We start from the raw sequence: 18,390 nt of genomic DNA on the forward strand, positions 1-18,390 counted from the left end.
AGAGCTCGTCTGGTGGAGAACATGCTTGAAGCTGAAACAATACAGCGTATGGAATGGCCAGCGTGCTCTCCTGACCTGACTTGGACGACGCATTGCTGCGCGACCAAGGCCGCCTGTTACTGTCCGAGACTTGCAGATTGCACTTCTTGAGGAGTGGAACAGTGTTCCCCAAAGTCTGATCGATAACTTCATCGCATCCATGGCAAACAGGTGTGCAGCAGTCTTAGCTGTTCGAGGAGACCACACGCCCTATTAAAACTCATGCATCATGTCTAAACAGTACTTTTTTTTTATCGTTTACATGTAACCGAATTGTTGCCCTAAATCATCTTTTCATGTTTTTTCCATATTTTCAAAGAATTAAAGCTTAATTCCAAATTTTTTTATGACGTTTTTCTGTATTGCGCATTGATACGCGTGTACTATTCATTGTATGCCAATACGTGGCTGTCTCGCACGGTTTTCTTCACTTTTTTGCTTGCTCCCCTATTTGTTTTGAGCAGTGTAGTTTGCTAAACCTTTTGCTTATATCTTCTGCTAAAATTTACTGAGAATATGAGAAATTTAATACAGAGAAAAATCTAATATTGATGCGATGTGAATGTTTTTGGGGATTTTTTATAACTTTATTATTATTTTTAAAAATTAGAATATTTGTTCTCCAATAAGTGATCAGTGATCAGATCTTGAAGCACATAAATTATGAAAAATTGGAAAAATTCTGGATATTGATTGTATGGGAATTCTGGAACTTTTATTACTTAAAAAATGTTTTTGGTTAATTAGTTTTAGAATATTTATATTTGTGAAAGTGTTTAAAAGATTTTGAAACCACTGCAATTTAATTAACTGTATTTTTTTGTGGAATGATTATCTTATATATGATTAAATAAGAATTAAGGAAGAAAATGTGCTTTTTAATTCTAAATATTCACATTATTTTAATTATTATCACTTGACGTGATTTGAATATATTTTTATGCTTTGGTATTTGACCTGCCGTTCTGTTCAGTACAAAGTGTAAGAGATGTCTTCGCTTAAATTTACGGAGTTGATGATACAAAAAATTTAATTTCTTATACAATAAATTATTTTATTATACATACTTCCATAGAATTAAGTACGAAATTATGTTAATATTATTGTTATGTTTTCTTGTGAGATAATAAAGGTAATAATTGTTATCTTTTTCCATGTAGAGTCCGTTATTCTGGGTGAAAATGTCAACGAGAAGTCAGTGTCAACTTGGAATTTTTTAAAGTAAGTAGGCCTATATACTAATATATTTCATGTCAAATAAATATCGATAATGTCAGATAGTAGAAAATATTATATCGCCAAAAAAATTTTGAGCGTTTTCAGTCGGCGCATGTTATGGCTGCAGCTGTATCAAAGTATATTTAAATGTCCAGTCTACGGCTCTCATCGTAATTGATTCACTTTCACATGGCTTTCAACATCGCTTATAAAAACTTGAATTCCACGCATTTGATGCTATTATTATTATTTTTTTTAAGATCACATTTCTAAAAATTCCGGTTCTGTAAATATTTACGAAGTTTCTCAAAGTGTGTGTCCTGTCCTAGAGGCCTCGCCAACTTTTGGCAAGGCGTCGCGGCGAGCTGAAAATATTGATTTGTGGGGTTAAAATTGTGTTGACTATTAAATTGATTTAAAGATTCACAAACTTTCCGTTAAACTATAATTCTAGGAAAAAAAACTATACTGATTTATTAAATTTTGTCCGATTTTTGAATACAAATATTTCAGTGAATATTGCACTTAAAAAGTGAGAATTTTTTGTTGGCCTCAGAAGAGACAGAGAACAACTTTTTAATTGGGTTTTTGGGCAGAGGGTGTCCGTATAAAAATTGAAATTTTTCATTTTACACAATCACTATTTGTCACTATACAATCATTTGCAACATGAATGACTTATCTGGGATCCACACATTATTTGTATAGTGTCTAAAGATACCGGCGGGCTCATCAAGAAATAATGCTGACGTCGCAGTGCTCGGCAATGGTGGATATCACAGTTACGCATTCGCTGTTGTTATACATAAGCCATTATTTCTTTTAAAAAAAGTTTTCGATTTATTATTTTCTGTTTTTAATATTGGTACGAGACGCCTACTAGATATTTCGGTCTTTGTGAAAAAAGTGAAATTTTATTTTTATTTACGATTTTCGGGGCCATTACCGGGATCACAAGTGTTGCTACTCTTAGTGATGAGCCTGCTAGTATTTCTAGGCTTCTTAGTTATTTAGATACATTTTCTGTTTGGAAGTATGCCTCTAGGATCAACGGTTCACCAGTAATTTGCAGTGCGAGGTGTTAGCACTCGCTATTGGTGATGCATATATGATTAATTAATTACGGTGATCATGATAAATAATACAGAATACCAACAAAAAATGTGTCATTATACCTTAAGTTTACTTGTTTTCATTGACGTTGCAAGCAAGGTTCATCAACATCACTCTCTATGGGAATCAGCCAGGACCACCAGCCATTGACGTTATAACCAAGTTTGGCTGTTGTAAAAATATAATTTATGGGGGGGTGAACCATAGAGGGTGCAAATCGGAAGAGAAATATGAAATGTAGTTCGAGAAACAAAGGTTGAATCTTATAAACTTTTATATTGGTTTAAAACTTATAAGAACTTGAAATAATTTTACTTCTTCCCTCAGATTTTTTGGAATGACATAAATGGAAACACGAAGACTAAAGACAAATTTTAATAATCTTTTATATACACCGACACATATTCAAAGTCCAGTTAACAACAATTTTTCTCTCAAACAACCAAACTTCATTCACGATACAGGCTACATAAGAAGAATGTCTAGAAAAAAAAAAAAATCGAAGTATGTATATATAAAAAAAAAAATTAAAATTCGCCAAAAGGCGATAACTTTCGGAAAATTTCACTTCTTTCATATCTTCGTAACGATATATATATATATATATATATTTAATTTTTTGGGTTTATTTTTTGTTCAAAAGGGGGTTTTTACGAAGAAGAGGCTGTTATCTTTGTTTCTCTCTCTCTCATTCACTCCTTAGATCCCCCTTTTTTCCACACAATTTCTTTTTTTTGTTAAAATATATTTTTCCAAATTTTCTCTTCCTTTTTTTTTTTAGTTCCCAGTTTTTCCCATACTTCGTTCTATCATTGTCTTCACTCCTGTTTTTCCTTTCTCTCTATCTCCCGTGTAAAGAAGTGACCCATGGCAAATCTAATTAATGGGAAAACGCTATTTTTGCAAATTACTGCTTTGGGGGAAAAACTTCTTTACAGTCAATTTTTTTTTTTTCATACTTATTTCTTTTAGAGGCACCTTTTTTGTGTGTATGTGTGTGTGTGTGTGTTCACTCTTTCTGTGAGACTTTTCTTTTCGCGGCACCTCCATCTTCTATTATTTTATTTTAGTTTTTTTTTTCTTTCCGTGCATGGTCTTCGCCGGTGATAAAACTGATGAGTTTAGTTGAGTTCCCTGCGGAAAACTCAAACGCTTTAGCGTCTCAAGGAATAAGTAGTACAGTGTACGTACCCGTGTATGTATCTATACGTATATGTGTTACCCTCCCCCACCCCCCCCCCCCGTCTTAAAATACATTTAGGACGTTGCTTTTCCTCTTTCTTAACGCCTTGTTCGTTCGTTGTATTAACGACTTGCTTCAACAGCCAACTACAAGGAGGTTGTCGTCTTGAAAAGGTTAATGAAACGCAGATTTCTTTATAGATGGATTTTTCTTACACCGTGCTTTATAAACAAACCTCTTCTAAACATCCCTTTTTGTCGACATCTTATGGTTTTCATTTTTATTATTTTTTATTTATTTACCGTGTCGTTAAACGGCCTTTTAGTACCGAGAGATAAGCATATTATTTTCGATATTAATATTTTTTTTTCTGTTCAGTAAAATTGTGAAAAGTATTATTTTAGAGATATTATATGTTATAAAACTTTGGTAACCATCTACGTAATCGTTGCGTTATAAATCGGTGTGATATTGTTCAACAAGATATCACAATGCACTAGATGCCTTGAGTAGATTAGAATGACTATACAGGTAATCCCGAATTGTCTTCACAGTGGATGTCTCTGCAACCGTTGGCTTTAGAAACATATTTTCAATTATAAAAATGTTTTTGAATGACCTGCGATTGCTCAAAATGCCTTAAATTTTCTCAAGGGGTCGTATACATAAAATAAATAGATAGAAAAATTGACTTTTTTTGTAGACACCGTGTGCTAAAATTTCCAATCAGGGATATGAATGCGACTGTGAAAAGTCATTTACAAAAATTTCCGTACTTTCGTATGCAATATTAACGCAGATATGTGACTTCGCAATTGTTAGCATTTGTCGCCAGTGATTGAGAATGTGGTTCATGAATTGCGAAACGTAAATTAATTTCAAAGTTTTAATTGAAAGTTTTGTAAATGTCAAAAAGTGTAATTGCTATTTATTGTGAATAAAAAAAATGGTTCGGTTCATTCAGTTTGTGTGCAGTCCCGAAATATGGCAACTTTTGAGTCAATGATAACTTGTGAAAACATAGTGATTTTATGTATTTAATATCTCGATAAATATTGCATTTAAAAATATGAAATGTTTTACAAATGACATTTCAGAGCGGGATTAATTGTAACTTTTAGCACACAGGAAACTGTATAAAAAGTTAATTTTTTTAAATGCATATACGGTCCCTAAAACAAATTTTAAGATATTAAGTAACTGCACGCGATTAAAACTTTTCGTATGTTTCTAAATGCAACTGTTACAGAGATATTCACTGTGAAACAATTTACGACAGCCTGTAATGAAACATGGTTGCGACATGGTAGATTCTTTTTCTCGTTTCTAGATGCTTGAATGTCTCACCAATGCTTCTGAATGACATTTGAACTCTTCGACTATATGGTAAGTAAATCTTTCAACTGCTCTGAAAAAGCACCAATCGAAGAAAAATTTATAGGTTATGTCCAAGCGCGGATCTAGGGCGATGTGGTGGGAGGGGCGATTTATTGTTCAGGTTTCTCGAAACGTCCCGTATTTTACGGGACAGATAAATTTTTGCCTCGTTTTTGGCTCTTTGGACGGGAGATTTCCCCATTGCCCCCCCCCCCCGGATCCACGCATGAGCCTCGGCAGACATCTTCATGGGTTCAAACCCCACCGTCGCCGCAGTGGTGGTGGGCTGAAGTTGGTTTTCTGCGGTTCCCGACTTCTAGGCGAGAATGTGAGCTGATCTCCCCGTTAAAAAGTCTCGCCGCAGAGAGCAACAGGCCTACAACATTACAATTATTCATTCATTACACTCCACTCACTATGAGTTGAGAAAAACTCATAGTTTAAAAGAATTGATTGCAGATGGCAGCACTACGCATAACAAACATTACACAGAAACAAACTTCACGGAAGGTTCACTATACATACACAAACATTCCAACATGTACCAATTCGTTAGAAGTTCCGCAGAGTAATATGGACGAGGTGCATGTCTGGTTTAAGTAGTAGTAGCAGACATCTTCAGCTGCAAGTAAAGCCAAGGCAAATATTTTCAGCTACGAATGGGGCCGAGGCAGACACCATCACTGGCGAATAAAGCCAAGGTGTGATATCTCAACCTACAAATGAAGTGGAAGCGGACATCATCAGCGGTGAATGGAGTAGAGGTAGACATCTTCAGCCTAAATGAAGCGGAAGGAGACATATCTAGCTGCGAATGTAGCTGAGGCAGACATCTCCAGCTGCGAATGAAATGGAGTAGACAATATCAGCTGCAAATGAAGTGAATGATTTAGCTTCAAATGGAGCAGAGACAGACATCTTTAGCTGCGAATAAAGCCGAGGCAGACACCATCAGCAGTGATTTTAGTGGAGAAAAACACCATTAGGTTCGATAAATCGCCCCGTATTTTACCGGACAGAAATTTCATTCCCTAATTTTTTGACTGTTAGGAGGGTAGATCGCCCCCTCGCCCCCCTCTGGATCCACACATAGTTATGTCAAACATAATTTGTGAATAAAAAACAGAATGTACAATAAATATTAAGGGTACAGTTCACCACGATGCTCGTGAGCAACAGCTTTTTGAAGCTCTTTTTTAGCCTTTATATTCTCTCAAACTTTTTCGTACATCAGCTTCTCAGAGAAACAAATCTCTTTGACCTTCTTAACCCTCTTGGTGGCATTTACAGGATATCTCGCCTGCTTAAAAGAATTTCATTTTAGCATTAAAAAGCCTAGATAGTTCGTAAAGTTGATATTCCTCAATTTAACAATTTTCCTAGTACCTGGTAGCTTGCACCTGTTGCAAATTGGAAGAAAACCTGCTTCATCAAAAAAAAATATGGCATTTCTGCTCCACCCATTAAGGGATCCGGAAATTTCCCCTCTAACATTTCGCCCCCGACGTTTCTTTTCCGAGATTTCGCCCCGTGAGAGTTTTCTCCAGAGTGAGTGACCAAGTTAGTGACTGGCTGTGTGAGTGATCAAATTATTGGGTGAGTGATCGTTTCCGCAATCACATTAGTGGCCGTATGGGTGACCAAGGGAGTGACCCTATGAGTGATCAAGAATGTGACCCTATGAGTGATCAAGATAGATACGTTCATATAGGCCTACTATCACTCACTCATATACGATCGCCCATACACTCACTTATTCATTCATATGGTCACTCACACCATCACACACACACAATCTGGTCACTCACTCACTACTCCTCTCATATGGTCACTCATGCATTCACTTGGTCGCTCATATGGTCACTCTGCCACTTACTTGGCCATTCAGTCACTCACTTCGTCACTCAAGTGTTGAGGGCAGACGAAATGGCCGGGCGAAATTTCCGTAAATCACCCCTTAGGACCCATTGGGGCTTCGTGCGTCTTTCCCAGGGTCTCCGCGGCCGCTCGAAGAAAATAAAATACATTTCAGTAAATTTGATAAATAAACAAAAAAAAAGAGGCCTGTGGGGCACTTCCATGAAAATTATAAACTAGAAAGGGCTCTACGAGTAAAAAAAGTTAAGAACCGCTGCCCTAGGCCAGAATTACACTATAAAAGTTATTTTATAAAACTTGAAAAATGCAGCCAGTAAGAGTATTTGATTCCATTCAAGCAAGCGAATGTAACTAAAAGGCTTATTGGTTGTTTTTCGAGTTTTGTAAAAGATCTTTTATTAAACGTTTATAGTACAATCCCAGCCTTAGAGGGTTGAACAAACCTAGTGATGGACAAATTACAGCCCGCGTCCTGCCTAGGGTTTCTATCCGGCCCGCCAAACGTGTTCCGGTAGAAAAGTATCAATACACATAACACAACAAACCACCACTAATTATCACCAAAAAAATTGCCAAATGCAAGTTAAGTTGCTAATTATAGGCGAAAAAAAAATCCTATTGCTAAAATTTATGAAAAAATTGCCGGGAAACAAGGATCTTCCCCACAAGACGTAATGGAAATTTATAGTTCACCAAACAATGTATATGTTTGACAAATATGTGAGATGAATGTGTTTATGTGATATTGATTATGATATAAATTACATCATAATAATTATAACTAAGTCATGAAAAAAAAACCCCTTAGTTCTTGATTTAAAAAGTTCGAGAAATTTAATTGAAAATAAGAGAGAAAATGCAGGAAATTTTATAAAAAAAATTGGGACGTTCAAAATTATTGAAATGCCCCGTAAAATACGGGGCATATGGTCACATTATACGCAGGGCCGTATTAATGCGTGAGCCCACCCAGGCACGGCCCGGGGCCTCAAGAGAAGAAGGGGCTGAGGAAAATGAGAAGTAGTTTAATTTTTCTACAATATGCAATTAGTGGGCCTCAAAAAAAAATTCACTTGACCAGGGGTCTCAAGAAACAGCCCTGAATATACATGCAAGTGTCTGGCCTGCGAGTGACAAAAATACCGCATATCTGGCTTACGAACCGAAAAGTTTACGCACCCGTGAACAAACCCATAGAATCCTATATTCTGCTCGAAGTTACTTTTTCCCTTCAGACCCATCCCAGAGCACCCAGAGAGGGTGATATCGCCCGTTTTCGTGAATACTAGTGTAGAATGTTCGAGCTTCCTAAAACCTAAAGTGTTCGCAACTTTTCTGTTCTTAAGAGATTTCTGAACGCTTTTCTCTCTCTTTCTCATGTCTGTACATTCGCTATCACTAATATTCATGTTTTCAAATATATCATGCCTTTCACAAGGAGTGGCCGAAAAAAATAATAACTGTCCACTTGATTGTAAAGTAGTGAAAATGATCAGCGCTAGCAAAATAGGAAAATTAAGATGCGATAGAGTTTTTCTTGCAAAACAAAAAATTCTGAGAAATAATATAAATTAAAATTTTTTGAAGCGGCCTCTAATCAGAATACGTCATTCGACATGAATTAATAACTAAATGAATTTCAGTAGAGCTGGCGCTTGTTTGTATATATTATACCAAACTAATTTGATCTAATATTTAAAGAAATATCGACCGAGTTATACGATCATATTGAAATCTTCGATTTTTTTTTCTTTGCCTCTTTTTTACAACTACCCCCGTATTCCGATTTCGTTGACAAAAAGATCAGTGATCAATATCTCGACAAATTTCTGCCCAGATATTATTATGAGATAATTTTGTTCAGAAAAAACAAAGACACAAAGTTAAACCATTATATTTGAGCCCGCCCAATAAAATTTTAATTCGGTCGGATTTAACTGATTCGTTAAATCGTGGTTCCACTGTATATAACAGGCAAAGTCCAGTTACTCATCATTCAGTTATGACGAATTCCGATATTTTAATGAATAAGAAACACTTGAAAAATCAAGCAAAACATTACGTGGATCACCGATTCTTAACCCTTACAACGGCAATGACGAAATATCTCGTCTAACTGGATGCCTTTCATTTCGGCAATCCCGAAATACCTTGCATCCTTAAAATTCTCTCATTTCGACAATGACGAACCCACACGTTCTTGTAAAGGACTTTCATCCGTAAAATATGCCCCCCCCCCCCTAAACTGTTAATCAACTGTCAGTAGGCAGAGTCAGCTTTTGTTCAAAGTTTCTGATAACAGGAGAAACGACATAGAGAGAGAGATTTTTCCTTTCCATACGAAGAAGTATAACAGACGTTTCTCAACCTATGGTGTGGCACCAGAGGTGGTCCGCGACGATGGCGAAGTGGTTCAAAAGCAAACTTGATAATTTAATTCTAACTGAATGAAAAATTATTTCATTGTTGTAGTTGATATTAGCAATATCCATATTGGTTCAAACAAAAATCACGACTTCATACTAAGGTTCACATACCTCATCGAGAAAAATGCAGGAATTTGCCATTCTAAATACGGGATAGCACGGATTGTAGCCAGAAATTGAAATTTTCGACAAATTTGATAATTACTGCCAAAGGGTTGGGGAATTGAAGAGTTTCAATTTGCAGTAACCAAAATTTTTTAATACATAGAGGAAAAATACAGGAAACTAGGATCTCAAAAATAATATTGTAAAATACGTGACATTGCCAATTGTCAACAAAAATTTTGACATAAGTCGGCAAAATTCCCAATTGTTGTTGAAATTACTGAAATGGGAGGAGAAATGTTAAGTGACTGGAAATCGCAGTAAATTGAATATTCGTGCGCGAAAAACACGTTGAACTTCAATACTTGAGAAATATGTGAGATAAATATTCATATGTGTAGCCATAATTATCATAATATTATTTATACGTTATGAATTGATCAATGATCAAAATGATCAAAAAATGATCAACGTTATGAAAATTATCTTCGTTCAAGATTTTAGTAAATATTAGAAGTTCAAATGGGCATCGTTAAAAAAACAGGACAAATAAATAAAAATTGTCAGAACAGCGAAAAAGCAGGAATATCCCGTAATACGGGACACAAGTGGTCCGACGAACCGTTTCACTCAACTTACTGGTCCTTGGGTTCAGAAAGGTTGAGAAACGCTCTAGTATAGGATTATGTGTATAACATAAATAACAGAAAACGATAGTTTTTCCCTTCCTTGTTTTTTTATTATTAAATTTCGGTGTTGGGGGAAAGAATTTATCAGCTCCCGCAATCGGGGAAAAAAAAAATATTCTCCTTGAAAATGGGTGGAAAATTTTCTAGAAGGTTTTAGTGAACAGTGGCAGATACAATGCGGATGAGGGGAATTTTGAAAACCACTTAAAGAGTTAAAACTATCTTTAACCATCATTACACTGTACCAAGAAACTCAACAGAGTTTCATTTAGAGTGATGAACTCTTAAGACTGACGTGTAACAGCCCACCCATCCACTGAAATTAATCATATGCAAGGCTATTAAGCAGTGATCTCTGTTTCCGAAACGTGATATCTCTTCCATCATATATATAACATGTTGCTATAAAAATCACGTTAACAAATGACTTGTTAGAACAGACTCGAGACTGACCGTGAAATATAGGACAGTGAAAATGATAGGGTCGTGAGCAAAAAAAAAATAAGACAAATTCCTACATAACCTTAATTAATTCTTATCTACATCTTTTCTATATGTAAAAACAACAGCCCATTCTGGACGTCATCACTATAGATTCTTCTAGCATTTCTTGACAAAAAGACTTCTTTTATGAATAAATATTCCAGAAAAAAAAACAAATTTCTGCCGTGATTACATGTAAAAATTTTTTTTTTTTGGAAAAATTGACGTTTTTTTAATATTATTATTAGTATATTTTTATATATAATTTTTTTTAGCATGACATTTTCTCGCAAGACGTGAATGTTGGGAAATCTTAGTTTGCAACATCTGATACTAAGAAAATTTTTTTTTTTTTGGGATCTAGACATTTTCCAGGTTCATACACATATATCCTTTCACCTTTTATCCAATTTTTTTTACTTAAGTTTTTACATTTTTTTCTCTTCTTGTTTGGTACACACTTTTTTGTTTCTTATTACATTTTTTCTCTCTCTTCTTTATACTGAAAGTGCTGATATGACGACACGAGCCATTTCCTTATAAAATTAATTTTTCCTTAGATCAAACATCTTGTTGAAAGAAAGCTTCTCTCTAATTCAATAAAGAAAATTCCAAGTAAAGGATAGAAGTAAGGTGATGGTATAAGAAAGTGGGTGGCGGAAGAACTAAGAAACAGGAAAAAAAAAATCCCGGAAAAAACGGAAAAAAAAGGAGAAGGGAAGACTTAGAAAAGCGATAAACATTTTTCTTTTCGCATTATAATAAGAGAACGGGAGGGTTTTTAGAATAAAAATGATAAAAAAAAAATATATAATAATAAACTTTTTCGAAGGAATTAAAAAAAAATAAATAAATAAAATTAAAAAAAATAAAATAAAATACGGGAAGGGGATTGGAAGGGGGGTGAGGGTGGGAGGAGCTAAAGTGAAAATAAGGAAGCGTTTTTAATTAAGCTCGGCACGAAGAATAACATTTTTGGGGAAAACGGAGTTGGGCCTACAAAAGGCTTCATCCGATAATGCGGAACCAGAGCATAGAATAAAAAAATTGAATAAATAAATAAAAATAAAAAATCGAAGAAAAATTTAAATAATATATTTTTTTTTCCCTCGAAGAGAGAGAGAGTATTTAAAAAAATATGTATAATATAAGGATATAAAGTCAAGGAATGTTCGGAAAATATCTCATTGAACGAAAAGAATATTAAAGTCAATATTGAAGAACTACGTTATTATCAAAACGGATGTCTCGATCGCTCCTTTTATTTTTTTGTTCCTTTTCTGCTGTTTTCATTCTATTTACTCGCTTCGCCTCTTTATTATTATTTTTTTTTATTAAAAAAAAAAACAAACTTTATTCCTTATAAATTTTTCCTTTAAATATAGATAAGTCTTGGAAGAAAGGATAAAATCGTGTTGAGAGAGAACTAACACAGTGTGTGTATTATTGATTTGAATTTTTTAAATATTTTTTCGAATTTAATTTTTGAATGTGTATAACACGTTATGTGTGTATCGAGTTCATCTAGGGTTTGATTTTGACTTAAGGGAGGGTTGTCAGGAAAAGTAGGCGTTAAGAAACAATGCATTACTGTATTTTAGCGTGTATAAGGAACCTCTTTTTTGCCAAAAATTATATCACAAAAAATAGGGGATTTCTTGTACATGGATAATATTATAGATATTAACGAATTACTCAATTTTCCTCGAAACTCAAATCTTCATAAATTGCAATACCGAAAACCCTAACACCTAAGCCCTATACTTTTTGGGAAAACGGAGTTTTGGACCTGGAAAAGGCTTCATCCGTTAATGCGGAACCAGAGTATATAATAGAAAAAATTATATGAATAAATATTAAAAATCGAAAAAAAATATTACTAAAATTTTTTTTCGGGAAAGTGTATTTAAAAGATATAGGATATGAAGTCAAGAAATGTTTGGAAAAATATCTCATTGAACGAAAAGCATATTAAAATCAATTTTAAAAAACTACGTTATTATCGAAATGTATGTTGTCTCGATCGCTCCTTTTTCGCTCTTTTCTATCGTTTTCGTACTATTCACTCGCTTTGCCTCTTTATTTTATAATTTTTTATTTAAAAAAATTTATTAAGTATAGATTTTTTACTTTAAATATAGATACGTTTTAAAAGGAAGGATAAAATCGTTTTGAGAACTAACACACTATCATCGATTTGCATCTTTTAAAACATTTTTTTGAATTTAATTTTTGAACGTGTATAACATGTTATGTATGTATTGAGTTCATGTGTAGAGTTTGATTTTGACTAAAAAGGGGTCCTGGGAAAAGCAAAATAAATTTGTTTGAATTTCATGCGTTCATCTAACATATATGGTTATCGTGATCATGGCTCCCACATCCTGGGGCAGAGCCCCCCTAGGCTGGGATCTTTGGTTTGCCCCAAAGCCAGATTTTTCACGGGCCCTTCTGTAGCGAATTTATGGCATGAAGTTACAAAAAATCATGGTATTTGTCTTGGGCCCCAGGGCTGCAGCCCTGTCAGCCCTACCCTTGGGGGGTGAGCATGATCGTTACTTGAGTCCAATCATTACTTTAGGCCTATAAACGATAATTTTCCCCGAAAGGTGAACAATTTACGTCAGTTAAGGTGAACAATTTACGTCAGTTAAGGTGAACAATTTACGTCAGTTAAGGTGAACAATTTACGTCAGTTAAGGTGAACAATTTACGTCAGTTAAGGTGAACAATTTACGTCAGTTAAGGTGAACAATTTACGTCAGTTAAGGTGAACAATTTACGTCAGTTAAGGTGAACAATTTACGTCAGTTAAGGTGAACAATTTACGTCAGTAAAGGTGTAAAATGATGCCATACTAAATTTTCACATGTATAAAGGAGATAGGAAACATTTCTATTTACAGTATGTACAAAATATAGCCATTAGGGAAATTTATAGAATATGGCAAAAACCACACAGGAAAAAAATCCAGTCTAAAAAGTTCTCAATAAAGTAATACAAGAATGTGTCAACGCGAAGCATACTTTAAATCGTGCCACGACATTTTCCCAGTGTCGTCTTAACACATGAGCCCACTCCGGCGCGGCCTCGAGTGCATAGGGGCTTTTGTGATAATGAAATTCGGTGATACGATTTTCGAGAATAATAATGAAAAATCACGTTTCGGCTAATGAATGTGATTCCGGAGTGAATTATCTTTGTTAACAGAGGTATCAATGCATATTTGCGTGTATTATGTCAGTTTCATGCTAATTTGTGGCTTGAATATATTTTTATTGAGCAATACATGTTTTGGACTTTAATTTTAGACATACATGATTGTGCAATGAATTCACAATAGCTCGTTCTATGCACACAATATGATAGATTGGTGACTTGTATGAGTTTGAATATTAACTACGGTTTAATCATCATTAAAAGCAACCAAAAAATAAAAGTATCCTAATAATGGAATAGGACAACCCCATACCCAAATCAAATCTTTCAGTTGGTAAGCATCAAAAACAATAGAAAAGATTAGTTATAACGACTTAACCACTCAGTGAAAAATCACTTTCAATTTATTTATTGAATTTTCGAAACAAATATAATCAAGTCATGTCATTTTTCGGAATGGAATTCTTCACATAGAAGTTACCTTTAACTTTTAGACAGAACCTATAAGGAATTAAACGATTTTCATGGAAATCATGGAAAATCCCACGTTTCGGCTAACGAATATGATTCCGAAACGAATTATCTTCGTCAGTCGAGGTATAAATGTGTATCAGCATGGATTATGTTGGTTTAACACTAATTTGGGAATCGAATATATTTTATGGAACAATACATGTATTGGAATTTTACACACACGGCCGTGCCATGCATGCGTATTGATATGCGCATAGGCCGCTGTGGTGGTCGAGTGGTTATAGTGCCGGACTCGCGATGCGAGGATCCGGGTTCGAACCCCACAGTGGTGGTCGGCTGAAGTTGGTTTTCTGTGGTTCCCAACTTCAAGGCGCTAATGCGAGCCGATCTCCCCGCTAAAAAGTCTCGCCACAGAGAGCAACAGTCCTACAACGATAAATCATTCAATCATAACACTTCACTCATAGTTAGAAAAAACTGGTGGCAGATGGCAGCACTACACATAACAAACATTACACAGAAACAAACTTTACGTCAGGTTGCACTACACGTACACGCACATTCCCACATGTACCGATTCATTGGGGGGTTAGTTGGGGGGTTCCGCGGGGGGGGGGGTTGCATTTGTGGTGTAGCAGTAGTAGGTAGGGCCTCCAAAGAATGGCTCGGGGATCCATGATGTCTTAAGTCAGCCACCTCGTTGGGCAATTTGCCTGTTGTGGCGTTGTATTTGTATTGTATATACACAATATGATCGAATACTACATGTTAGAAGCTTAACTACGATTTAATCATCTTTAAAAGCAACCAAAAAATAGAAGTATTCTAGTAATGGAATGAGACAAAATACCCAAATCAAATCGTTCCATTGGTAAGTATCAACATTAATAGAAGAGATTAATTACAACGCCCTAACCACTCAGAGAAAAATTACTTTCAATTTACTTATTTAATTTTGAAAACAAAGATAACAGTCCATGTCATTTCTCGGAAATGGGATCACGAAGAAAAGTTAAAAAAAAAATTTTAATCAACAGATACAAGAACCGTGAGCGAACTAATCATTAGTTACAACTAATTGTACACTGATCATCAATTAGACATCAAAATCTCAACATTCAATAACTCTTTTTCTCGAGACAAAAATATTATTTGAAAAAAATAATAATAATAAAAATATTTCACTTTCCTCCCCCGACCGAATACCGTAATCACGGAAAGAGTTAAAAATAAATAAAAAATTCAAAAAAAAAAATGCAAAACAAGCACGTATAGGAAAATCATCAGTAAACGAATGTAATAGAAATAATCTTCCCATTATCACAAACCATTACCTCGTCTAATGCAGCGTACAATGGTGTCGTGGGTTGGAGAATGTATAATGTAGAGTACGGCGAGAGGGGGTTATAAAACATACATGAAAAGATGGGGCTTTCTTTGCTTTCCCACAGATGCTTTCTCGATGACTAAAAAATTTCGGTTCGGAACCCCTTTTCTCTTTCACCTCAATCCTTGGAGGCATGCCGCCAAAATATTTCAACTATGAAAATGAGAGGAGGAAAAAGAGATTTTTAGAGAGAAAGCACCAAAAACAAATGACTTGAATGTAAAATTATGAGGGTCACTAGACCCTGGTCTATCTCTCCGAAAAATCTCGCTCTCTCTCTCCCCTCTTTTATAATATTACCATATAATTTTTTTTAAGCTTTAGTTTCTTCCGCTCCAAACTCCATCACTTCATTTCTTGGCTGGGAAAACATTGAAATTAGCTGCATCATTTATAACGTGCTATTTAACGTTCCGAGTTTTCTTTAAGAGAAGGGAGGAAAAAGAGTATATGGTACGTGCTTATCCTTAAAAATCACACTTTTATTGTTATTATTATTATATATATATATATTTTTTTTTTGTTGCTTTCTTTCTTGTCTATTCTAATTGTTCTTACTTTACAGACAACCCGAATTTGTTTGTAGAATGGGGTTTTCATGGTCTAGTTCTTAGCTTTGTTTTATGTACGTACGTACCTTTATGTTTTTCCACTTAGTAATTATTGAAGGGAAATATATTTTAAAAGCTTATGTGTGTGTGCGTGTGTGCTTTTTTGATTTTTTTAACCTTTTAATGCGTTTTTAGGAAAATGGGGGAACTTGAAGAATTTAAAAAAAGAAAAAAAACCCGTGGAACTGATTTTTAATGCTCAGTTTTAAACAATATTGTTGTTTAATTGGGATTTTTGCGTCTGATTTATGCAGTGCTTTTCGAAAGTTTCGATTATATATATATTATTTTTTTGAAGATTGGTTATGGATATTATGATCTAGATATTTAAAAGAGGAATGGAGGTTTTCTTTATTTTTTTTTTCCGATGGAGGAGAGCCGAATATAATTGGGCGAATGGATAGTTTAGTAAGAAATTATTTGATCCACCCAAGAAAAAGTTCTCGGGCTGAATTTTTGTGGTCTTTGCACCATCTATTAAACATGGATGGTACTGAATTCTTCAAAATGTCAATTATTCTCCTCAATATTTGAGTTGCGCTATCTATATTTTTGTTAATGTAGTCTTTTCTTCTCGAGATCTTTTACTTTTTTTAGATGTCATTTGAATTTTGTTTCAAAACGGGAAATTCAGGGCTGCCCTTATCAGATGCGGGGGCCCAGTGTGAAAATAATTGATGAAAGTTCAAAATTTCCCTGAAATGATGCTAATTCAGAATTAATGAGAGATAAAAATCCTGGAATTGATTGAAATTGAGAAGGAAATGAGGGAAAAATTCCAGAATATTGATGAAAGAAATATCGTAGAATTTTGATTGAAATTCAGAATTGATGGTAGGTATAATTCTAGAATAGATGAAAGGCATAATTCTAGAATTGATGAAAGACATAATTCTGGAATTGATGAAAGGCATAATTCTAGAATTGATGAAAGACATAATTCTGGAATTGATGAAAGGCATAATTCTAGAATTGATGATAGGCATGATTCTAGAATTGATGGAAAAAATAATCACAGAATTCATAAAAGAGAAATAATTCCAGAATTCATAAAAGAGAAATAATTCCAGAATTCATAAAAGAGAAATAATTCCAGAATTCATAAAAGAGAAATAATTCCAGAATTCATAAAAGAGAAATAATTCCAGAATTCATAAAAGAGAAATAATTCCAGAATTCATAAAAGAGAAATAATTCCAGAATTCATAAAAGAGAAATAATTCCAGAATTCATAAAAGAGAAATAATTCCAGAATTCATAAAAGAGAAATAATTCCAGAATTCATAAAAGAGAAATAATTCCAGAATTCATAAAAGAGAAATAATTCCAGAATTCATGAAAATTCCAGAATCAAATCAATTGAAGCTCTAATACTTTGTTTATCACGAGAAAAAATATTTTGATATACTGCATGTATATGTTTTTTCACTTCACTACCGTTAGTGCGGGGCGTTCCAAACCGCGGGGCCCAGTATGACCGCAACTGTCGCACACTCCTTAAGGCGGATCTGAAATGTATGTTTTCAATTTGGAATTTCCAGCAAAATTTGAGAGGGTAGCTTCCTCTCTCCCTTTTCATCGATAAAAGCGACGACGTAAAATATGTCATAATAAACGAACTCCACTAACTCACCACGAAATAGTTGCATTCTATTGGGTTGTTGTTGATCCGTTGGGGGTTCCGCGGGGGGGGGGGGTGGCGTAGCAGTAGTAGGTAGGACCTCCAAAAAATGGCTCGGGGATCCATGATGTTCTTAAGTCAGCCACCTCGTGGGCAGTTTGCCTGTTGTGGCGTTGTATTTGTATTTGTTGAATTCCAACTATTCGGGAGATTATATGGCATTTTATACTCCTTTTAGTTCTTACTATCTTCAATAGATGGCGAGAAAAAATTAAAACTAAAAAAAGAACTCGGAACTTCTTTCATAGACAGCGACATACACTGAAAAAGGATTAGAAATGTTTAATAATTAATAAAAAAATTAAAAAAAAAACATTCCTATAAATAAGTAAATTCATTCCAATGATAACTCCTGTACGAACAATAAAAAAACAATAATTTAATGATTTCATGTAAATTACCTGAATGCTTACTGATAAGCGAAATTGAAAGTGGTATTAGATTTTTGTGTTGTATTAAAACCAATTTAGAAACAATTGTTTTTCGTAGAGAAAAAAATGCAATTTTTTTAAACATTTTTCTCGGAATCTTTATCTCTATTTTTCCCAGTTTCGCAGGTATTTTTAT

General features: G+C 34.5%; 1 long non-coding RNA gene across 1 annotated transcript in view; it reads left to right on the forward strand.

The window, feature by feature from the left end:
- Nucleotides 1–18,390, forward strand: part of LOC149073490 (uncharacterized) — a 179,223-nt gene that overhangs the window by 43,385 nt on the left and 117,448 nt on the right. Inside the window, exons 2-3 of the long non-coding RNA XR_016194418.1 lie at nucleotides 1,200–1,260; nucleotides 4,884–4,939. This is a non-coding gene — a long non-coding RNA (uncharacterized LOC149073490). The remainder of the gene's footprint in view (nucleotides 1–1,199; nucleotides 1,261–4,883; nucleotides 4,940–18,390) is intronic.

Source organism: Pholcus phalangioides, unplaced genomic scaffold, assembly GCF_987345545.1.
Source record: "Pholcus phalangioides strain wild (caught in Gottingen) unplaced genomic scaffold, Ppha-v1.0 ptg000017l_1, whole genome shotgun sequence".
Lineage (NCBI taxonomy): Eukaryota > Metazoa > Arthropoda > Arachnida > Araneae > Pholcidae > Pholcus > Pholcus phalangioides.